We start from the raw sequence: 23360 nt of genomic DNA, 5'->3' as shown, positions 1-23360 counted from the left end.
ATTCAGATTCGACAGAGAAATCAAAAGCTTTACAGACAAGCAGAAGCTAAGAGAATTCCTCACCACCAAACCAGCTCTACAACAAATGCTAAAGGAACTTCTCTAAGTGGGAAACACAAGAGAAGAAAAGGACCTACAAAAACAAACCCACAACAATTAATAAAATGGTAATAGGAACATACATATTGATAATTACCTTAAAAGTGAACGGATTAAAGGCTCCAACCAAAAGACACAGGCTCACTGAATGGATACAAAAACAAGACCCATGTATATGCTGTCTACAAGAGACCCACTTCAGACCTAGGGACACATACAGACTGAAAGTGAGGGGATGGAAAAAGATATTCCATACAAATGGAAATCAAAAGAAAGCTGGAGTAGCAATACTCATATCAGATAAAATAGACTTTAAAATAAAGAATGTTACAAGAGACAAGGAAGGACACTACATAATGATCAAGGGATCAATCCACGGAGAAGATATAACAATTATAAATATTTATACACCCAACATACGAGCACCTCAATACATAAGGCAACTGCTAACAGCTCTAAAAGAGGAAATCAACAGTAACACAATAATAGTGGGGGACTTTAACACCTCACTTACACCAATGGACATACCATCCAAGCAGAAAATTAACAAGGAAACACAAGCTTTAAATGACACAATAGACCAGATAGATTTAATTGATATTTATAGGACGTTCCATCCGAAAACAGCAGATTACACTTTCTTCTCAAGTGCACACGGAACATTCTCCAGGATAGATCACATCTTGGGTCACAAATCAAGCTTCAGTAAATTTAAGAAAATTGAAATCATATCAAGCATCTTTTCTGACCACAACACTATGAGATTAGAAATCAACTACAGGGAAAAAAATGAGAAAAACACAAACACATGGAGGCTAAACAATACGTTACTAAATAACCAAGAGATCACTGAAGAAATCAAAGAGGAAATCAAAAAATACCTAGAGACAAACGACAATGAAAACACAATGATCCAAAACCTATGGGATGCAGCAAAAGCAGTTCTAAGAGGGAAGTTTATAGCAATACAAGCCTACCTCAAGAAACAAGAAAAATCTCAAATAAACAATCTAATCTTACACCTAAAGGAACTAGAGAAAGAAGAACAAACAAAACCCAAAGTTAGCAGAAGGAAAGAAATCATAAAGATCAGAGCAGAAATAAATGAAATAGAAACAAAGAAAACAACAGCAAAGATCAATAAAACTAAAAGCTGGTTCTTTGAGAAGATAAACAAAATTGATAAACCATTAGCCAGACGCATCAAGAAAATGAGGAATAGGACTCAAATCAATAAAATTAGAAATGAAAAAGGATGGCAGGGGGTGGGAGGGGTGGTGTGATGAATTGGGAGTTTGGGATTGACATATATACACTAGTATGTATAAAATGGATAACTAATAAGAATCTGCTGTATAAAAAAATAAATAAAATAAAATTCAAAAAGAAAAAGTCACTTAAAAAAAAAAAAGAAAAAGGAGAAGTTACAACAGACACCACAGAAATACAAAGCATCCTAAGAGACTACTACAAGCAACTCTATGCCAATAAAATGGACAACCTGGAAGAAATGGGCAAATTCTTAGAAAGGTATAACCTCCCAAGACTAAACCAGGAAGAAACAGAAAATATGAACAGACCAATCACAAGTAATGAAATTGAAACTGTGATTAAAAATCTTCCAGCAGGGCTTCCCTGGTGGCGCAGTGGTTGAGAGTCCGCCTGCCAATGCAGGGGACACGGGTTCATGCCCCGGTCCAGGAAGATCCCACATGCCGCGGAGTGGCTGGGCCCATGAGCTGTGGCCGCTGAGCCTGGGCGTCCGGAGCCTGTGCTCCACAACCGGAGAGGCCACAACAGTGAGAGGCCTGCGAACTGCAAAAAAAAAAAAAAAAAAAAAATCTTCCAACAAACAAAAGTCCAGGACCAGGTGGCTTCACAGGTGAATTCTATCAAACATTTAGAGAATAGCTAACACCCTTCCTTCTCAAATTCTTCCAAAAAATTTCAGAGGAAGGAACACTCCCAAACTCATTCTATGAGGCCACCATCACCCTGATACCAAAACCAGACAAAGATACTACAAAAAAAGAAAATTACAGACCAATATCACTGATGAATATAGATGCAAAAATCCTCAATAAAATATACTAGCAGACAGAATTCAACAACACCTTAAAACGATCATACACCATGATGAAGTGATCATGATCATGATCCCAGGGATGAAAGGATTCTTCAATATACGCAAATCAATCAATGTGATATACCACATTAACAAATTGAAGAATAAAAACCATATGATCATCTCAAGTGACGCAGAAAAGCTTTTGACAAAATTCAACACCCATATATGATAAAAACTCTCCAGAAAGTGGGCATACAGGGAACCTACCTCAACATAATAAAGGCCATGTACGACAAACACACAACAAACATCATTCTCAATGGTGAAAAACTGAAAGTATTTCCTCTAAGATCAGGAACAAGACAAGGATGTCCACTCTCACCACTATTTTCAACATAGTTTTGGAAGTCCTAGCCACAGCAAGCAGAGAAGAAAAAGAAATAAAAGGAATACAAATTGGAAAAGAAGTAAAACTGTCACTGTTTGCGGATGACATGATACTGCACATAGAGAATCCTGAAGATGCCACCAGAAAGCTACTAGAGCTAATCAATGAATTTGGTAAAAGTTGCAGAATACAAAATTAATGCACAGTAATCTCTTGCATTCCTATACAGATCTCTTGCGTTCCTGATGAAAAATATGAAACAGAAACTAAGGAAACACTCCCATTTACCATTCCAACAAAAAGAATAAGATACCTAGGAATAAAGCTACCTAGGGAGACAAAAGACCTGTATGCAGAAAACTATAAGACACTGATGAAATAAATTACAGATGATACAAACAGATGGAGAGATATACCATGTTCTTGGATTGGAAGAATCAGTATTGTGAAAATGTCTATATTACCCAAAGCAATCTACAGATTCAATGCAATCCCTATCAAATTACCAATGGCATTTTTTACAGAACTAGAACAAAAAAATCTTAAAATCTGTATGGAGACACAAGAGACCCTGAATAGCCAAAGCAGTCTTGAGGGAAAAAAAACGGAGCTGGAGGAATCAGATTCCCTGACTTCAGACTATACTACAAAGCTACAGTAATCAAGACAATATGGTACTGGCACAAAAACAGAAATATAGATCAACGGAACAGGATAGAAAGCCCAGAGAAAAACCCACGCACCTATGGTCAACTAATCTATGACAAAGGAGGCAAGGATATACAATGGAGAAAAGACAGTCTCTTCAATAAGTGGTGCTGGGAAAACTGGACAGCTACATGTAAAAGAATGAAATTACAACGATCCCTAACACCATACACAAAAATAAGCTCAAAATGGCTTAGAGACCTAAATGTAAGACTGGACACTATAAAACTCTTAGAGGAAAACATAGGAAGAACATTCTTTGACATAAATCACAGCAAGATCTTTTTTGATCCATCTCCTAGAGTAATGGAAATAAAAACAAAAATAAACAAATGGGCTAATGAAACTTCAAAGCTTTTGAAAAGCAAAGGACACTACAAAAAATACGAAAAGACAACCCTCAGAATGGGAGAAAGTATTTGCAAACGAATCAATGGACAGAGGATTAATCTCCAAAATATATAAACATCTCATACAGCTCAATAATAAAAAAACAAACAACCCAATCAAGACCTAAATAGACATTTCTCTAAAGAAGACATACAGATGGCCAAGAAGCACATGAAAAGCTGCTCAACATCACTAATTATTAGAGAAATGCAAATCAAAACGACAATGAGGGGCTTCCCTGGTGGCACAGTGGTTAAGAATCTGCCTGCCAATGCAGGGGACACGGGTTCAAGCCCTGCTCTGGGAATATTCCACATGCCATGGAGCAACTAAGCCCATGTGCCACAACTACCGAGCCTGCATTCTAGAGCCCATGAGCCACAATTACTGAAGCCCAGGCACTTAGAGCCCATGCTCCGCAACAAGAGAAGCCACTGTAATGAGAACCCCGCACACAGCAACCAAGAGTAGCTCCCACTCGCCGCAACTAGAGAAAGCCTGTGCACAGCAATGAAGACCCAGTGCAGCCAGTGCAGGGAGGGTGGGAGGGAGGGAGACGCAAGAGGGAACAGATATGGGAACATATGTATATGTATAACTGACTCACTTTGTTATAAAGCAGAAACTAACACACCATTGTAAAGCAATTATACTCCAATAAAGATGTAAAAATAAATAAATACATAAATAAGTTCAAAAAATAAATAAAAATAAATTTAAAAAAATAATAAAACGACAATGAGGTATCACCTCACACCACTCAGAACGGACATCATCAGAAAATCTACAAACAACAAATACTGGAGAGGGTGTGGAGAAACGGGAACCCTCTTGCACTGTTGGTGGGAATGTAAATTGATACAGCCACTATGGAGAACAGCATGGAGGTTCCTTAGAAAATCAAAAACAGAATTAACATATGACCCAGCAATCCCACTACTGGGCATATACCCAGAGGAAACCATAATTCAGAAAGACACATGCGGGCTTCCCTGGTGGCGCAGTGGTTGGGAGTCCGCCTGCTGATGCAGGGGGCGCGGGTTCGTGCCCCGGTCCGAGAGGATCCCATGTGCCACGGAGCAGCTGGGCCCGTGGGCCGTGGCCACTGGGCCTGCGCGTCCGGAGCCTGTGCTCCGCGACGGGAGAGGCCACAACAGTGAGAGGCCCGCGTATCGAAAAAAAAAAAAAGACACATGCACCCCAATGTTCATTGCAGCACTATTTACAATAGCCAGGACATGGAAGCAACCTAAATGCCCGTTGACAGACGAATGGATACAGAAGATGTGGTACATATATACAGTGGAATATTACTCAGCCATAAAAAGGAACAAAATTGGGTCATTTCTACAGATGTGGATGGACCTAGAGACGGTCATACGGAGTGAAGTAAGTCAGAAAGAGAACAACAAATATCGTATATTAACGCATATATATGGAACCTAGAAAAATGGTACAGATGAACCGGTTTGCAGGGCAGAAATAGAGACACAGACATAGACAACAAACGTATGGACACCAAGGGGGAAAAGCGGGGGGGGGAGGGGGGGCAGGGGTGGCGGTGGGATGAACTGGGAGATTGGGATTGACATATATACACTAATATGTGTAAAATAGATAACTAATAAGAACCTGCTGTATAAAAAAATAAATAAAATTTAAAAATTAAAAAAAAAGGAAATACTCTGGCCATGGTGCCTTTAAGTCACATTCACCCCTCGTTCTAGGGTATGTCCTATGTCATATGTCATACAGAGGTTATGGGCATATGTCATAAATACACCCAAACACCATCATTCTACGAGGCTACTGTATTTCAAAGCAGCTGTCACTAGTAGAGAGAAAGTATGTAGTATGTACACATTTCTTCATTTCATGATATGTCACTTCACAAAGGCTTACGTAAAGAAAAATTATTTTAATACTTACACTGGGGCTTCCCTGGTTGCTCAGTGGTTAGGAGTTCCACCTGCCAATGCAGGGGACATGGGTTCAAGTGCTAATCCGGGAAGATCCCACATGCTGCAGAGCATCTAAGCCCATGCACCACAACTACTGAGCCCATGTGCCACAACTACTGAAACCTGCAGGCCTAGGGCCCATGCTGCGCAACAAGAGAAGCCACCTCAATGAGAAGCCCACACACCGCAACAAAGAGTAGCCCCCGCTTGCCGTAACTAGAGAAGGCCTGTGTGCAGCAACGAAGAACCGAAGCAGCCAAAAATAAATAAATACGATAAATTTATTTAAAAAAAAGAAATACACTGTACTATTAATCTCAGTTTCACAAATTAACAAAGATATTTTTTAAAGGGAGAGACTGAGTTACTAAAATGTACAACAAAAACTAGAAGAAGAGCCAAAAATGATTCCAAATCTCCAACCAATCATCTGCAACATCAGAGGGAAAAACTGACCTTCAGCAGTGCAGAGCAGAGGGCTGGGTCACAGCGGGCGCTCGGCAGTGTGCTGACCAACGAACAGCCCTCGAGCGTCTCCCTTCTCCTCCCGCTCACTCACCAGTCCCAGCTTCGCCCACTGCTCACTACACTACCCATCGCTGACAGTGGGCAAGTGACTGGAAGAAAATGACCTCTGCTTGAAGGAGTGGGGATTAACAGTTGTGTTTATGACAAACAACACAGCATTTGGTAAGACAGCCAAGAAATGCTACTTTGCATTAAACACAATGCAGAATAAACCAAATGTCTTATATTAGTATAATAAAATAAAATGAAAGTTTTGACAAAAGAAAGAATAGGCTTCTCTCTGTCAAAATGGAAATTACTTGAGATTTTGTAGGTAGTAAAATCAGTAGCTAAGCTAATATTAAAACAAGTACAATTTTATCATATTATTTACCAGAAAATTTAGAAGTACAGCACATGAGCTGTGTGCCATTAAAAAGCACTGACCAGGCTTCCCTGGTGGCGCAGTGGTTGAGAGTCCGCCTGCCGATGCAGGGGACACAGGTTCGTGCCCCGGTCCGGGAGGATCCCACATGCCACGGAGCGGCTGGGCCCGTGGGACATGGCCGCTGGGCCTGCGCGTCCAGAGCCTGTGCTCCGCAACGGGAGAGGCCCGCATACCGCAAAAAACCACTGACCTAGGGATGTCCACTTCAGCCAGGAAAGGGTAACTAGTATGGAAAATGCCCTCCAATGGTAAACAAATAGAAAAATAGACACAATCCAGGAAACTTTTCAGATCTTGAGACAACGGGCAAGGCAGGCCTGTGATCCCCACTGAACCCTCTGTCTGGCTGAAGGCAACCCTGGACAACAGTACAGGAAGGGGAATCGAAGCAGAGCACTGCAGCTTCAGTAAGTTGAGGAGAGAAAATTTCAAGTTCTGGGAAGCTGAGTCAAGCTGACAATTGCAAGGCAGAGTATCAGAGATGAAAAAGTTGTAGAAAATAAGTTTCAGAAATCAGCACAAAGAGCCAGAGGACGACAGGACAACAAGTTCATCAGCAAGCTGAAAGTAAACATCATCACCCAGCAAAAATTTCTTCAAAAATAAAGATGTCTACCGAGAAAGAATGGATAGACAAGGTATGATAGATTCATACAAGGAAATACTACTCAGCAATAAAAAGGAACAAATTACACAACAACATAGATGAATCTCAACTACACTGTGCTAAAAAATGCCTTACACAGTCATTCATACTATACAATTCTGTTGACATGAAATCCTACGACAGGCACAGGCAAAACTGATCTGAGGTGGAAGAAAAACAGCAGTTGTCTCGGGCTGGGCGGGCGGGGGAGGGTGCTGGGGCAGGGACTGTGAGCATGGAGGGACTTTCTGTGCCCCCCATTTCTTGTTTGTAAGAAAGGTTTCAGCCTCCTAGACCTTCCCTGAGTTCCAAAGGGCAGATTCCAACAGTTACTAATTAGAGGAGTGAGGGAATGCAGAAACAAAGGAAGAGCAGTCAAGAAATAACAGTGCAGGGGTTTCCCTGGTGGCGCAGTGGTTAAGAATCCACCTGCCACTGCAGGAGACACGGGTTCGACACCTGGTCCAGGAAGATCCCACATTTCCACGGAGCAACTGAGCCCTTGCGCCACAACTACGGAGCCCGCATGCCACAACTACTGAAGCCCGCGTGCCTAGAGCCTGTGCTCGGCAACAAGAGAAGCCATCGTAATGAGAAGCCCGTGCACCACAATGAAGAGTAGCCCCTGCTCACCGCAACTAGAGAAAGCCCGCGCACAGAAATGAAGACCCAACGCAGTCAAAAATAAATAAATAAAATAAATAAGTTTATATATTAAAAAAAAGAAAGAAAGAATAATGCAGTGATAAACCAGGATCCTGGTTCCTCCTCAAGGGGTATACCTAACAATCTGATACAGATCTCTGACTGCTTCTACACGAACTAAGGGCCCCACCCAGGTGGAAGATGTTAACTTCAGGCTGAGCAGAAGCACATAGACCCCAGACCGGTTGGAAGCAGAAGACTGATGACTGAAATTCCTTGAACACCACACTTTTACCTCCCCACCAACCAATCAGAGGATGGTTACACACCTTGCAGCCCTCCTCCTGAGTTTTACCTATAAAAACTCTTCCAATTCCAATCTCTCTTCTGTCCCTCAATATGCTATCAAGAAGGCTACTAGCAGAACCACCGGAGAGTTCAGGTCTTTTAAGCACGAGCCGCCTGGTCTCCTTGCTTGGTCCTGCAATACACCATTCTGTTCTTCAAATTCTAACGTTCTGGTTTGTTTGGCCTCACAGTGAGTTGGGCACACGAACCTGGGTTCAACAACAAAACGACAATGGTCTACATTTTGATAAGTGTTTGGGTTGCAAAGGCAACGTTAAATTTTGTAAATTTGATAATTATATGAATTATATTACGGTCATATTGTTCTTAGCACATACTCACCGAAGTATTTAAGGGGATAAAGGGCGTGATGGCTGCAACCTACTCTCAAAGGCCTTGGTAAAAAGTAAATATATGGGGACTTTCCTCGTGGCACAGTGGTTAAGAATCCGCCTGCTGATGCAGGGGACACAGGTTTGAGCCCTGGTCCGGGAAGATCCCACATGCCGCAGAGCAGCTAAGCCCGTGTGCCACAACTGCTGAGCCTGTGATCTAGAGCCCACGAGGCACAACTACTGAGCCAGAGTGCCACAATTACTGAAGCCCACACGCCTAGAGCCCGTGCTCGGCAATGGGAGAGACCACTGCAATGAGAAGCCTGCGCACTGCAATGAAGAGTAGCCCCCGCTCGCCACAACGAGAGGAAGCCCGTGCGCAGCAATGAAGCCCCAATGCAGCCAAAAATAAAATTAATTAATTTTTTAAAAAAGGATAGCATTGTGGAGAAACCTCTTTAAAAAAAAAAGTAAAAAAAAAAAAGTAAATATATGTGTGTGTATGTGCACATATATATATGGAGGGACAGAGAGAGAGGGCAGGGAGGGATGGGGAGGGAGAGAAGAGGAAAATGGGGATGGGGTAGGGAAGGCACGCAGGCAAATGTAACAAAATGTTAATTTAATATTTGGTGAATCTAGGTGAAGTACAGTATTTGGGAGTTCCCTATACTGCATCTTACAACTTTTCCATGAAAGAAAAAAATTTTTTCATTTAAAAAAACAAAACATGCTAGACACCTGAAACATTGTAACCCAACTATACTTCAATTTTTAAAAATTTAAAAAACAAGGAGCAGCAAACTAGAAAGGATGCTGGAAGGGCTTTCAGAGGCGCCAACCTAGTGGTATGATATTGACGAAAAAGGCAAAAGTTGTGTCATTGCGTACTGAAATCGACAAGTGTTCATACCGCAGATCCCGTCACCCAGAAAAGATAAAACTGAGTTTAATATCTTTTAGTACATTTTGTTTAAGAAGACCTGTTAAGTATCCTTTTGAAAAATATAATAAATATGGTTACATATTTTTTAAGTGTACGCTCCACTATTTTTTTTCTATTCTGCATATACGATAACCTTTCAATTGAACAGTGAGTCACACTGAAACCTCTTAGAAGACACTGTACATGGCAGTTACACTCCACACGTGTGGTGCAGCAACGACACATGATCCCAACCAGAGGGAGCACCCGGCAAACTGCCCGCCCGCATCCACACAAATGGACCACTGACAGCACCCAGAAACACCGTTAACTGTAAGAAGCATCCCAGCCCTCTTCTCAGACTGCAGAACCAGGGTTAAGTTAGTGCAGGTTCCAGAGAAAAACACAGGGGTGGAGCCAGACAACAAAATGTAAGCAGAACAATTCCAATCTCTCTTCTGTCCCTCAATATGCTATCAAGAAGGCTACTAGCAGATCTCTGGAGTATGCTCACCATACAAAGGGCGGCAGGCAGGGGCTGCGGTGAGCAGGTCTGGGCACCCAGTGGTTTACATCTCTAAGGAAGAGTAAGGTGGGTCTCAAACACAGAGGGGCACGTGCAATAAAGGAACAAAAACCAGCCTCATTTTATCACTGATTCTATTATAACCACACAGTGGAGTATCCTCCCATCCTAAAATCATGAAGAGCTCATCATTTAAAATAGCGGCCTTCTTATTTTCTAAAGTCAAACAAACTTTTATTTTTAAATAAAAATTAAAACACACATATACACACACAACTTTCCACTTTAATTTCCCTCCCTGCCCTATACAAGCCTTTCTTAAGCAAGGGCCTATTGGGGAAAAGTGCTAAATAACAGCTCTGGAGGACATCAAAAGGCACCACAAAGTAATAACAAGTAACTCTCTTACATACTTTTAAGAAAGTGTATTTACAGTCACAATTAAGTCTTAAGTTCAGTAAAGCTAATGTGTATTATTTTCTGTGTACGTTCTTATTATTTCTAGCAGTGTGAAATATAACTAACTGTACCCTACAGTTACAGCTGACTAAACAAAAGAGATGAAGACTGCATAATTAACCCTGTCTCGGGACTTCCCTGGTGGGCAGTGGGTAAGACTCTGCACTCCCAATGCAGGGGGCCCGGGTTCGATCCCTGGTCAGGGAGCTGTATCTCACATGCATGCCACAACTAAGAGTTCGCATGCCACAACTAAGGAGCCAGCAAGACGCAACTAAGGAGAAAGCCCTTGAGCCGCAACTAAGGAGCCCGCCTGCTGCAACTAAGGAGCCCACCTGCTGCAACTAAGACCCAGTGCAACCAAATAGATAAATAAATAAATATTTTAAAAATAAAATAAATTTGTCCCATCAATCTGAGGAAACAGTTCATATTAATTTTTAAAGCTGGTAAAACTATTTTCTCCAGAGCTACAAGAGCTTGAACAACATGGAAGGAATCCTAAAATAATTTAACTTTTAAAACAACTTTTACTTATGCTAATTACATGACATCTGTAATATACAATTGTATTATACGAAGACAAGCCACGTTATAAAGCCTTTAGAGGTCATGAATAAATAAGCATACAAAAATCAGCCAAGGACTTCAAGGCAGTGTCTATGCTAAAATCTATTTCACTTAAACGTCCAGGATACCTCATCCAGAAAAGTAAAATTAAATCCAGCTTGAAAGAAAAGTTGAGCTGAAGTGTGTGCAATATCTATCTGTATGTATATACACAGAAGTCAACTATCTTTTTCTTTTTTTAAGTTTGGTGTATGATTTCCATACAGAAAAACCTCCAGTTCAGTGAGTTCTGACAAACATACTCAGTTGTATGGCCATGGAAGATACGGCCTCTTTCCATCACCCCAAGAAGTGCTCTCATGCCCTTCTGTACACAGGTCTCTCCCACCCTCAGCCCTAGGCAACCACTCACCTCATTTTTATTCTCAGAGCTTTGCCTTTACCAAAATGTTGTATAAATGGAATCAAAGTTATATTCGCGCTTTGTGTTTTCACTTGGTACAATGCTTTGGCGATTCACCCATTTTGCCGCCTATGTCAGTAGCTAATTCCTTCCTATTGCTGAATAGGATTCCACCGTAAGGGCGGACCACAACCTGCTCATCCATTGACCAGCTGTTGGGCATCCGAGTTGTTTGCCATTTTAAGTGATTATGAATAGAGCTGCTATAAACATTCATACACACGGACATAAATTTTCATCTCCCCTGGGTAAATACCTCCAAGTAGGATTACTGGACTGTATGATAAGTATATGCTCAACTTTATAAGAAACTGCCAAATCGTTTTCCAAAGTGGTTATAACACTTTGCGTTCCCACCAGCGAAGCAAGAGAGTTCTAACTGCTTCACAGCTTTGTCTCTGGGCACTGTCACCCTGTGTTGTCTTGTTCTGTTTTAATGCTATAGCCATTCTAATAGGATTGCAATGGTATCTCAATGTGGTTGTCATCTGCATTTCCCCAACGATTAATGATGCTGAGCATCTTTCTGTGTGCTTATTCTTATCCATATGAAGGGGATGAAAGGCCTAATCAAACCTTTTGGCCATTTTTTCAATTGAAGTTTTTATTGAGACATCTTTTTTTTTTAACTGAAGTATAGTTGCTGTACAATATTACATAAGTTACAGGTTACAATATAGTGATTCACAATTTTTTCTTAATTAATTAATTTATTTTATTTTTGGCTGTGTTGGGTCTTCATTGCTGCGCGCAGGCTTTCTCTAGTCACGGCGAGCAGGGGCTACTCTTCATTGCAGTGCGTGGACTTCTCTTGTTGCGGAGCATGGGCTCTAGGTGCGCGGGCTTCAGCAGTTGTGGCTCGCAGGCTCTAGAGCCCTAGACTCAGTAGTTGTGGCGCACGGGTTTAGCTGCTCTGTCGCATGTGGGATCTTCCCGGACCAGGGCTCAAACCCGTGTCCCCTGCATTCACAGGCAGATTCTTAACCACTGGGCCACCAGGGAAGCCCTGATTCACAATTTTTAAAGGTTATACTCCATTTACAGTTATTATAAAGCATTGGCTATATTCCCCATGTTGTACAATATATCCTTGTAGTTTATTTTATTAATAGTTTGTACGTCTTACTCCCCTACCCCTATACTGCCCCTCCCCAATCCCTCTCCCCAGTGGTAATCACTAGTTTGTTCTCTATATCAGTGAGGCTTTTTTGTTTTTGTTATATTCACTAGTTTGTTGTATTTTTTCAGGTTCCACATGTAAGTGATAACATACAGTATTGTCTTTCTTTGTCTGACTTATTTCACTTAGCATAATGCCCTCCAAGTCCATCCATGTCGCTGCAAGTGGCAAATTTTTGTTCTTTTTAGTGAGACATCTATCCTTTTTAATATACAGTTAATCAAAGAAGAAATGCTGAAAAGTTTGCATATTTTGATAAGCCACTTAGAATTCATGAGTAGACAAAAATCTAAAATGCTTCCTTACCATCCCAATTCCCAACACCCTACTTGCCCCCCCGCTAAAAAAAATATCTATGATATGCCAAAACAGGTAGAAAGAAAAAAAATCCCCTCCTCTCCTTACTCTGAATGTAAAAACCACAGGAAAAGTCGTCTCCCTACTTTTAGGGACAGGAATGGACCAATTTCCCTATTTTTACAAGTATTTGTTGAAACCACACTCTTTCCGTAGTATGAGCCAGGAACACATGATTGGCAACTACCTGCAGAGCTCTGCAGATACAGTGGTAACGCAAGTCAGCATGGGCGATACATACACGCTGAATACACGCATCGTGGTCGACACGTGGCTGACAGCACAGAAAGGAAGCACAGTGCTGCGGGCAGGTCCGCGGGCAGGTCCGCGGGCAGTTGAGCAGGCAGCACGACGCTCCTCGCTATGAAAGCACGACCCACATGCAGGAGCGCAAGGGCTAAGACTTACTGCAAAGGAACCTGAAAACTCGATAACCACCGTATGAAACCTTGGGCAAGTTTCCTAACATCTCTAAGACCCGTTTCTCATCTACAAAACGTGAATAGTAACTGCTACCTTCCTGAATTACTATAAAAAATTAAATAATATTCTAACTCACACAACAACTGACACATAAATGGCAGCTATTATGATTATACATTCACCCGAAGTTCCTGAATCACAATGTGAGACTGGAAAGATAAAGATGCACTCTTCAGAGAGCTGTGCGTATGAAACTGGAGGCTCACACAGCAGGTAATGTGCACACACTGGACGCACTGAACTAAATGCAGGTGCAGGGTCCCGACCACGCATGAAAACTACCAGGTGTTTACATAAGAGGTGCCCTGGAGTTGGCAATCATGAAAGCCTCTGTGGACCTTATTTCTTACGATTTTGCCTCAGCGTTTCAAAGGCACTGACACTTCTTTGCAAAAGGATCTAATCTAATCACCCTTGGTCTCGCATGACCTCATCACGGACGGCTTATTTTCCTCCAGGATGCTACAGCTATGCCGTACAAATTAGACTGGTGCGTACACCCCTCAGTGACATTTTCCACCCACTCTGCTTGCCACAGTCCCAGCGCAGCCAAATGTGGAACAGCTTCTGGACAGCTCCCTCAATGCCCTGTTCTTGCCTGACAAACGGAGCGTAGCTTCAGCACAGTCCGGCGCCAGTGACTGGTTTGGACAGCCAGAGGCCAATTTTATTTTTTGTGACAGGTGCTCTATAAGGATTTTTTTCCATGAATCAATACATGCAATCAACAGTTTAAGATTATCACTTGGATTCAAGTGTCCTGATATCTCCTATGCTCAGGTTTTAGGACAACATTAAAAATTTACATCAGACGTTTAACAATCTGAATCACATTTCCCATGTAAACCTGTTTAAATCTCTTAAGGGTAGAGTCTGTAACTCAGTTAATATGTACAGTCTCTGTACAATCTAGGTCCGTCTCTGTGCTTATTCTTGCACTTTTCTCTACCTGGATTGCCCTTCCACAGCTACAGCCAGCCCTTCTTCTCTTCCCCTGCAGGCTCCCCCAGGAAGACAGTTGTCCCCTCCCTCTGCACTTCCCACCATACTTTTCTCCATCAACGTTTCTACCTTGTTTCCCTGCTCCTGCCCCATCTGCCCTATGTTCTTCAAGCCAGGCACCGTTCCCAGCAGGCAGGAGGAACATCTGTCCAGAGGAGGCTGGGAAAGGGCAGGTGTGCCCGGGGGTGAGACAGAATTAAAATACTTGATCAGCCTTACTTACAGAGCTAGTAGAGGAGGTGAGAACTCTTAGCCAGACTTAAGAATATTAAGCAAACAGGAAAAAAATGTGGCCATTAGAGGTCCAAGAAAGCAGGAAAACAAAAAGTTGAACAAAAAAGGAAACGTAATCACACTGAATTAACTGGCTCAACAGTGAGCAATGTTTACAAAGTCAAGAAAAATTAAAAACTAAATTATGGGTCTAAACAAAAATTGTGATTTAACTATATAGCAAAGTTGAAAATGTAACTTTTTCTAAAATTGATGCATCAGTGACTCCTGACTAGTACAGAAATATAGTTAGGAAACATGGATGCAAACGCTAAAAGAAACGTCTAAAGCAGAGGATTCCAGGGGCCTCCAGGAGGGGGGCACGAGATGCTTAAAAGATGTCTTTATTCCAAAATGGGGGTCTTCAGAGGGTCTCAAGGCAGCCTTCCTTCTGTCTACCACCTTCCCACAAACCATTAACCCTGAAAATGGTCTCCATACATATTTCAGCAACTCCGCTCCTCCAAAACTTTGCTTTGCTTTCTTAGGGTTGCGGTTGTAAACTCCTCCATCCCAAGTCCCTGCCTTCTAGCCCAACACCCCAAAACACAGCAAGAACCAAGAGCCAGCTCTGGCAAAGCAGCTTCTGGAGCAGAGCCATTCTGCAGGGGCTCAGGTGGGCCAGGGGCTTATGATGGGGCACTCAGGTAGATCCAGGGGCCTGGACCTCAGCATCACAGCTCTGGACTCACTCTGGGGGAGGCCAGAATTACTCATGTGGTCTGACTGTTTGTCTGGAGCTGGGGGAAACAATTACAGGAACACTGGTTAGAAGGTTATTTTCCTAGGCTTATATATTTTCAAACACTGGGGGAGAAAAAAAAAAAAAGAGCCAACGCAGAATCAGTAGATTATGTCTTGGTGCTAAAAGCTCCACGGAGCTGGGGCAGAGGCTCTTGGTCCATCAGGAGCTGGCCTGGCATCTCACCACCCTCCCGTCAGGCTTTTCTTCCACTGTGTATTATATCAAGAAGAAGATTTTTGAGTAACTTCTACTAAATACTGCCCCCTCATGTAATCGTCTTGTGCTGTACCAAGATGAGATATTTTTAAGCGCTAATGCTGCTGAAAAGCTACACTTGATATTCTGCCTCTTGTTTGGATCTACTAAGAGAACTTATTTTGTGCCAAGCATTAAATATTCCTTCATTCAGCATTTAGCAAAAACCACCTACAGGTCAAGCAGAAAAGATGCAGAGGTGAAATAAAATCTTTTTTATTTCGAAGACTCTAGGAAACAGACTTTCACCCAAATAAATGTTACAGTTACAGGAAGAAACATATAATCTGGACTGGGAGGAGGGAATGAAACAAGGCTGTCACCTCACGACCTGCGACACAATCACACCTGGCACAGCCATGCAGAAGAGGCTCCTCTGACAGCCAATAAAGAGCAGCAGGAATTGGAAAAACAGGAGTAAGACTTACGGGCCTTGCTAGGAAATTGAAACTGCATGACATAATTTCCCTTCCCTAATACCTAGCCTCCGTAGAAACAGAAGTGGCTTGGGAAGAAAGAGAACAAAGGAGGAAAGTGAGCTGACCTTCAGAAGGAAATGGAAAAACCACCAGGGCCCTGCCACTTGGACATCCAAGACAAGGACACTGGCCAAAGTGAAATTCAACACAGTTATAAACTGTCATGAATACTGAATCCATGAAGTCCAAGTTCATGAGGCTTTTACCGACACAACATATTGGTACAACAAAGTGCTTACCAATGCCAATACCCCAGGAGAGATGTATGAATCGTCTACCAACTGTCTGTCCTTGATTTACCACTAAACTAACCAGAAAGAGCAGTCTTTGGAAATGACAAACTGGGATAGAATCTCAAGTTTACAACTTCCCAGCGGTGGAGCATGAAACAAATTCCGAAGTTACAAATTACAAAGAGCCCAGTCTTCCTCTCATTAAAACGGGAAAACTCCCACGGAGTAACTGCTAACATTTCTGAGTGCTGAGCACCTTACACACCTCTCACCACACTGGGAGGTGCTATCAAAACACCGTTTGTTGGATGGGAAAGCTAGGTTTAGGTAGCTAGTCAAGAGTTAGTAAGTAGCTAAGTTGCCATCTGAATCCAGAGCCCACAACAATCAGGTACCAGAGTAAAGGGCACAAGCTCTGAACCAGACTGAGTCTGAATCCCAGCTTTGCATTTACTAGCTTAGTAACTTTTAACCTCTCTGTACTTAAGTTATGCAAACGTGAAAGAGGGGAGAGGAGCAACCTCACTCACGGGGTTATTGTGAGGACCCATCAGCAGCTATAACTTGGTGTTTATAAGGCACCAGGCACTATTCTAAAGCATGCGATGTTACTGTTGTTGTTAATCATTATTATTACACTATCTCAGCAAAAATATATACATAGTATCTACACAGAGAAGGTACTACATAACTTCTGTTCTTTCTCTCACTTACTCTGCAAAATTCACTACCTTTTGTTAGTTTCTACTGTGTGTCAAAGAAACCCTAAGACAGGGGAAAGAAAAATCAAAGCAAAACAAAAAACCAAGACACAAGTGTGGCAAGAGAATCAGACTTACAGTTCAGAAGGCCACCATAACTCTGTGACGAAGTCAAACGATGATTTACAAATACTCCTAGTTTCTCTTTCCTCTTTCCATAGCGGTCAGAAAGAACCTGACAAGAAAAGACAACGTGCGTTTATAAAATCGTCTTCACTACCACTTCTTCAAAGCTCTATTGTGTTCATCCCCTCACAGTCAGCTTCAATACCTACCACGCATACCGTGCCAGACCTGGAATGAGGGATAAAAACATGTTATCAAGTCCCTGTCTTCAAACCTACATTCCAGTTAAGAAAATAATGTGGAAAACTGAAAACTATTAAACCATACCAAGAAGCATATATTAATGAGTCACAAAGTTAGCGAATAAGTTCAGGGTAAGATCACCAACAATATATACATCTATTTCATCCTCTCCCACCAAAATCACACTAAAGAGATATAAAAAAATTTTAAAAACAAAACATAGCTCAGGCAGAACTGAAAGGAGAAAAAGAAAGGGAATTCTGGAAGCTGTGAGAAAAGTTTCTCACATGGAAGATAAAAACCAAAACAAAATAAGAAAAAAAACTTGGAGGAAACGGAAACTATGAAAGATTGTAAGCATAGTAAATGACTCAGCAGGCCAAGAAAGCCAGATGCTAAGCCAGCAGTGGAAAAAACTAAGACCCAATTCCATTTACACATCGGTATCCCAGAAGACTCAGAACTGGCAGCACCCGTGCAGCCAACTGAGGGTGAGGAAGGTGGAGGCCTAAACACAGAGGAGCAGGTGAAGCTGCTTAAGCCACAGCCAGAACCTCAACACCATCTCTGACACAGACTGGACGGTCACTCCGTGGTCTCTGGACTGAAGTCCCCCTGTCCAGCTGCACTAACACAGGCGGACTTCATCAGCGTACATACCTCAACGGTGGATGCTTCAGCTTCCCACCACCCACCCACTCAGCCCCCAGAATTCTACAGATAAGAGTCTGGGGAATCTGTCCAGGCCAAGGAGAAAGACCTAAAGATACACTGGGGATTCCCCAACAAATGGTCCACCCAGAATATCCTGATGTAAAAGTCAAAAGGCCCAGTCCATGGCAGACGGAAGGACGGGGGTGGGAGGGTGGGAGGGAAGGAAGCAAGGAGGGAAATAACTTGAAAGAAACAGAAACTATACAATCAATAACCTAGAGATAAGAAGACACTGCAATCAATAAACAAAAACAGGATGTTCTATGAAATATTACTCAGCCATAAAAAGAAACGAAATTGAGCTATTTGTAATGAGGTGGATAGACCTAGAGTCTGTCATACAGAGTGAAGTAAGTCAGAAAGAGAAAGACAAATACCATATGCTAACACATATATATGGAATTTAAGAAAAAAAAAATGTCTTGAAGAACCTAGGTGTAAGACAGGAATAAAGACACAGACCTACTAGAGAACGGACTTGAGGATATGGGGAGGGGGAAGGGTGAGCTGTGACAAAGAAAGAGAGAGGCATGGACATATATACACTACCAAACGTAAGGTAGATAACTAGTAGGAAGCAGCCGCATAGCACAGGGAGATCAGCTCGTGCTTTGTGATAAGAGAGAAGAGATATGGGAACATATGTATATGTATAACTGATTCACTTTGTTATAAAGCAGAAACTAACACACCATTGTAAAGCAATTATACCCCAATAAAGATGTGTAAAAAAAAAAAAAAACAGGATGTTCTTTTAAAAGAACAAAAGAAGTACTCTTGGATATTAAAGAAGCTTAGCACAGAAATAAAAAACTAAAGAAGAAAGTTAAGTCAAATTGAAGACATTTCCCTGAAAGCAAAATAAAAAGGAAGGAAGAAAGGAAGGGAGGGAGGGAGGGAGGGAGGGAGGGAGGGAGGGAGGGAGGGAGGGTGGGAAGAAAAGTATACTGGAGTGAAAGTATAAGAAAATTACAGAACTTGTCTATAACACCCAAGTTGTGGATAACAAGACTTCCAGAAAGACAGAACAAGGAAACAGAAGGGAGAAAATCTTCAGCACAATAACTTGAAAACATTTTCCCATAGCTGAGGGATAAAAGTTACCAGAATGAAGGTCCCCACTAGACAAGCAGAACAGTAGATGAAAAGAGACCCACACTTCATGCCATTTAAAAAGTCTTGGACAATTTTTTTAATTCCTACAAGCTTCTAAAGATGGAAAGAAAAAAGTTACATACAAAGAATAAAAAATTAGAATAAGCTTCTGAACTGAAAACCAGTAACATGGCGCACAGGAGGCAACGGAGCAGAGCGATGCCAACACAGAACTCCACACTGGCCACACCACCAATCACCTTCTCCATCACGCTCACTCTCCAACTTTCTGCCTCTTAAGCGTCCTACCTCAGGAAGCCACTGGAGCAAGTCCTCCACCAAAATGTGAGCATAACAAAGTAGGAGGAAGCCATGGACAAACACGAACGTCGATGCAGAGATGAGGGCATCTCCAGGGCGACAGTGAAAGGAGATTCCAGAACAGGAGCTGCGCGGCAGGACAGGACAGTCGGAGCAACGTGGCTCGTGAGAAAGGAATGTGGAAGGCTGCCGCACCTGCCCAAAGACACTGGACCACCTTTCTAAAGTGATTCACCTCTGTATGGTGTGCGCCACCCAAACGAAGAAGTCAGTCAAGAAACACACACACAAGCGATACCACAAACATGAAACTCAACTCTGAAGAAAAGCCAAAGGATGAGAGCAAAGGAACGTCCAGGGGCAACACCACAGGAAAAGGCGTAAGGAGCAACCAGCTCAGAAAAGAAGAAAACAGAGATCTCCAGGAAATCGTATCCCAGAAAGAGAATGTGAAGTCTATGTGACTGACCTTGTGGAAGATTTACTAAAAGGCTATCGGAAAGTATGGGGAAAATAAGCAGCAGGCATAAAAAGAACTAAGAACACGGGATTCAGTGGTCAGAGGAAGGTGACTATCCATCACACTTACCCTGTGCGTCTCTCTACAACGTACTCACCTACTGTCCCATCACCAATGACTTGCTTCTCTCTGCCCCTCACTGGCCTGGAGACCTTGTAGAGGGCCATTTCTCAGCGATCACGTTCCCAAACCCAGTGTAATGCTTGCTACAGCAGTGCACATGAGAGCAAGGATCTTTCTGCGTTTATTCACGTACTGAGTACCTACTCTACATACCTGGCATGCTTCTAGCGAACTAGAAGTCAAAGACATACAGACTTTGCTTGGCCTTCAAGAGTCTAAACTATTTTTATTCCTGAGAAAACAAGTATTTATTCTATATCCTCATCCTCCCCAAAAGATGAAAAGTTCACCAACGGCTTACAGAATTTCAACAGGCAAGTTATCACTAACGGATTGGTACCCCGAGACATGATGATGCTTTTTGACACGGCATGCATTATGTAATATGAAAAGTGTCAGCCTGGGCGTTAGGGAATCTGGCTTCTGCACGTTATGACACGAGGCCCTTATTGATCAAGCCCAATCTAACTCTCCAGAGTCCTAACATCTCTCAACATCGGTCTCCTAGGAATCCTACACTCCAGCAAAGGTAAGCTACTTCCAGTTTACAGAACACATGTGCCCTCCCTCACACCTCTATGCCATTTGCAGGTCCCTCCACCTGGATATTCCTGCCCTGGCTGAACCAGGATGCACACCTGGAGGGAGCCACGTCCCTCTCTCCTGCACTCCCCCAGCATCCCATCACTGACAGAGGGATCTCTGGAGTGACTGACACATGCCATGCATGGTACCGGGCACTGGAATACACATCAGTCAACAGGGGAGACATGGCCCTGTCCCCAAGGACCCTTGGGGTGTAGCTTCTGGTTTAACATGCTTACTAGAGTGAATGTTAAATCCTACCCGATCTGTCAGCCTCTCCCTCCACCCAAACAGCAAGATTCTAGGGACAATGGCAGCCTCTTTCAGCTCTGCAGCCTCAGGACCGACACACTATTAAATAAAACCAAAGCTAAGGTCAAAAAAACTCCAGTTAGTGGCAGGAGGTAAGTAACACGTGCTCTTTAGAGGCCCTCTGCCTTTTCTTTTCTTTTCTTTTCTTGTTTGTTTTTGACCTCTTTTCTATTAGAGGAGTACAAACCTGAAAACTCCATTCATTGAAATGCAAGTCTCTTACAACTGGCTTTCTTCTTGCTGTGAAAGGCAAAACACTCCCCAGGTCTGGTTTTTGTTCACCACTATATACCCAATAGTATACACTGTATCAAACACGTAGAGTACTTAATCAATAAACATGTACTCGATGCATGAGTGATAATGCCTGAATAAATGAATGGATACACTAGATTTTGAGTGCCTTATAACTGCTCTTTGCTTCATACTGTATTTTAAGGAGAATTCAAGTAAGTAACAACATTTCATTTTAAGCAACAGGAGGCCTGTTCACTTGTCATGTTAGCAGTGGGAGACTCAGTGCATGCTGAGTTCCAGCACTCCTGTGTATCACATGAGCCAATCTATCTTTATTAAGAACATGAAGCTATGCATTTTAACTATAAAACTGATAAAATATAAGCATAAAAATTTGAACTAGTTCAAATAGAGCAGAAAACTAGATATTTCCCAAACTGTATAATTAAAATACATAAATAATATCTTTTACTCCAGATAGATAAACAGAAACTAAGCTTGTCTCACTATACAATAAAATACACTGCCAGGTCCCTGAAGATATTTGTAAGATGGATACTCTCTACATTTTGGGCATGAATGGTGTGTTTTATGATGGGTATAAATAGACACCTGGGCTGCTCTGAACCCCTTTCCCTTTCTAACATGCAAACTAAAATTTCCCACCAGTCTCACACTCTAAATCTGTGCTTCACTAACAGGTAAAGTATTTCCTTCCATCACCTTGCTTACAGTGTTCCCATTTCAATGCACAATCCAACGTGGCCAGGTTTCTAACATCCATCTCTCAGTAAGTCTCAATAACAACCCTAACCATCATACAATGACAGCCTTTCTCCTAAGAGCTTCGTAAGCACTAGCTCCTCACGCCTCTAGCTGGTTCCTATTAGTGTTCCCATTTTACACAGAAGAAAGCTAGGTCTGAAAGAAATTAAGAAGTTTTCAAGGTCACACAACAAGCAAGGGAGAGATCAGGGATTCAAACACTAGCTTAATAGCACTTTTAAAATCATGATGTTATCCTGTTTCCCAAATTAACCAGATAATATTACTGTTAAAACAATGAACATGATCTGGGCTTTCCAAAGCAAGCACAGCAGAAAAACTCTTCCTAAAGCTGAGTAACATTCAACATGACACACTGACAAATTATAAGTTATCTGGCTCGAATTAAGCATGTAGGCTGAACTCCTGGAGAAGAATTGGTCGTTTGATGCTAAGTGCTAAATAAGGCCGAAACCCACTATTTCTTAACCCATAACATCGTAACAATTTAAGTTAACTGTGACGGTCTCCAGTGTCCAAAATATACAACCATTTCACACAGGCTGCCCTTCCTCTAAGCTCAGTCTACCAACAGTTTTGTACGTAGGCAAGCTGCAACCTGTATTCTAAAAAACACTAGATCAGAAGTAACTTTCTGAAAAACCCAAAAATATATAAAGAATGTGAATATGATTATGAAAATCATCTGGGCAAACAAAAGCTTCTTTATGCTTCAAACTAATTTTCTAGCCAAAAATATTCTAATACTAGACTGTGGTGCTGCTCACAGGTTGGGATGCAGTGTCTCAGGCATCTCTGAGATGCTGGTACTAAACTAATGACTAAGTGAATACATTAACAAGAGAGAAGAGGTAAAGTTACTAAATTCAGAAAAAACAATATTAACAACAACACTAATAACAGATTGCCTATTATGCCTGCAGAGTAAATGATGAATATAAACTGCCTTCTAGTTCTTGGAGAAACTGATCAAACTAAATCGGAGAATGATTAAGATTAGCCTTCAGGAACTTCCCTGGCGGTCCAGTGGGTAAGACTCTGCGCTCCCAATGCAAGGGGCCCGGGTTTGATCCCTGGTGGGGGAACTAGATCCGGCATGCATGC

At 42.1% G+C, this 23360-nt stretch overlaps 1 protein-coding gene across 7 annotated transcripts in view; it reads right to left on the bottom strand.

The window, feature by feature from the left end:
* Nucleotides 1-23360, bottom strand: part of PTK2 (protein tyrosine kinase 2) — a 253294-nt gene that overhangs the window by 205007 nt on the left and 24927 nt on the right. For all 7 annotated transcript variants that reach the window (XM_082674402.1, XM_082674406.1, XM_082674405.1 and 4 more), the window contains exon 2: nt 17333-17429. The gene's annotated coding sequence lies outside the window, so the exon portion shown is untranslated. The remainder of the gene's footprint in view (nt 1-17332; nt 17430-23360) is intronic.

This window comes from Grampus griseus, assembly GCF_964374135.1.
Source record: "Grampus griseus genome assembly, chromosome: 17".
In the NCBI taxonomy this organism is placed as follows: Eukaryota; Metazoa; Chordata; class Mammalia; order Artiodactyla; family Delphinidae; genus Grampus; species Grampus griseus.
Note: the sequence above shows the minus strand (reverse complement) of the source record. Positions and strands in the feature narration are given on the sequence as shown.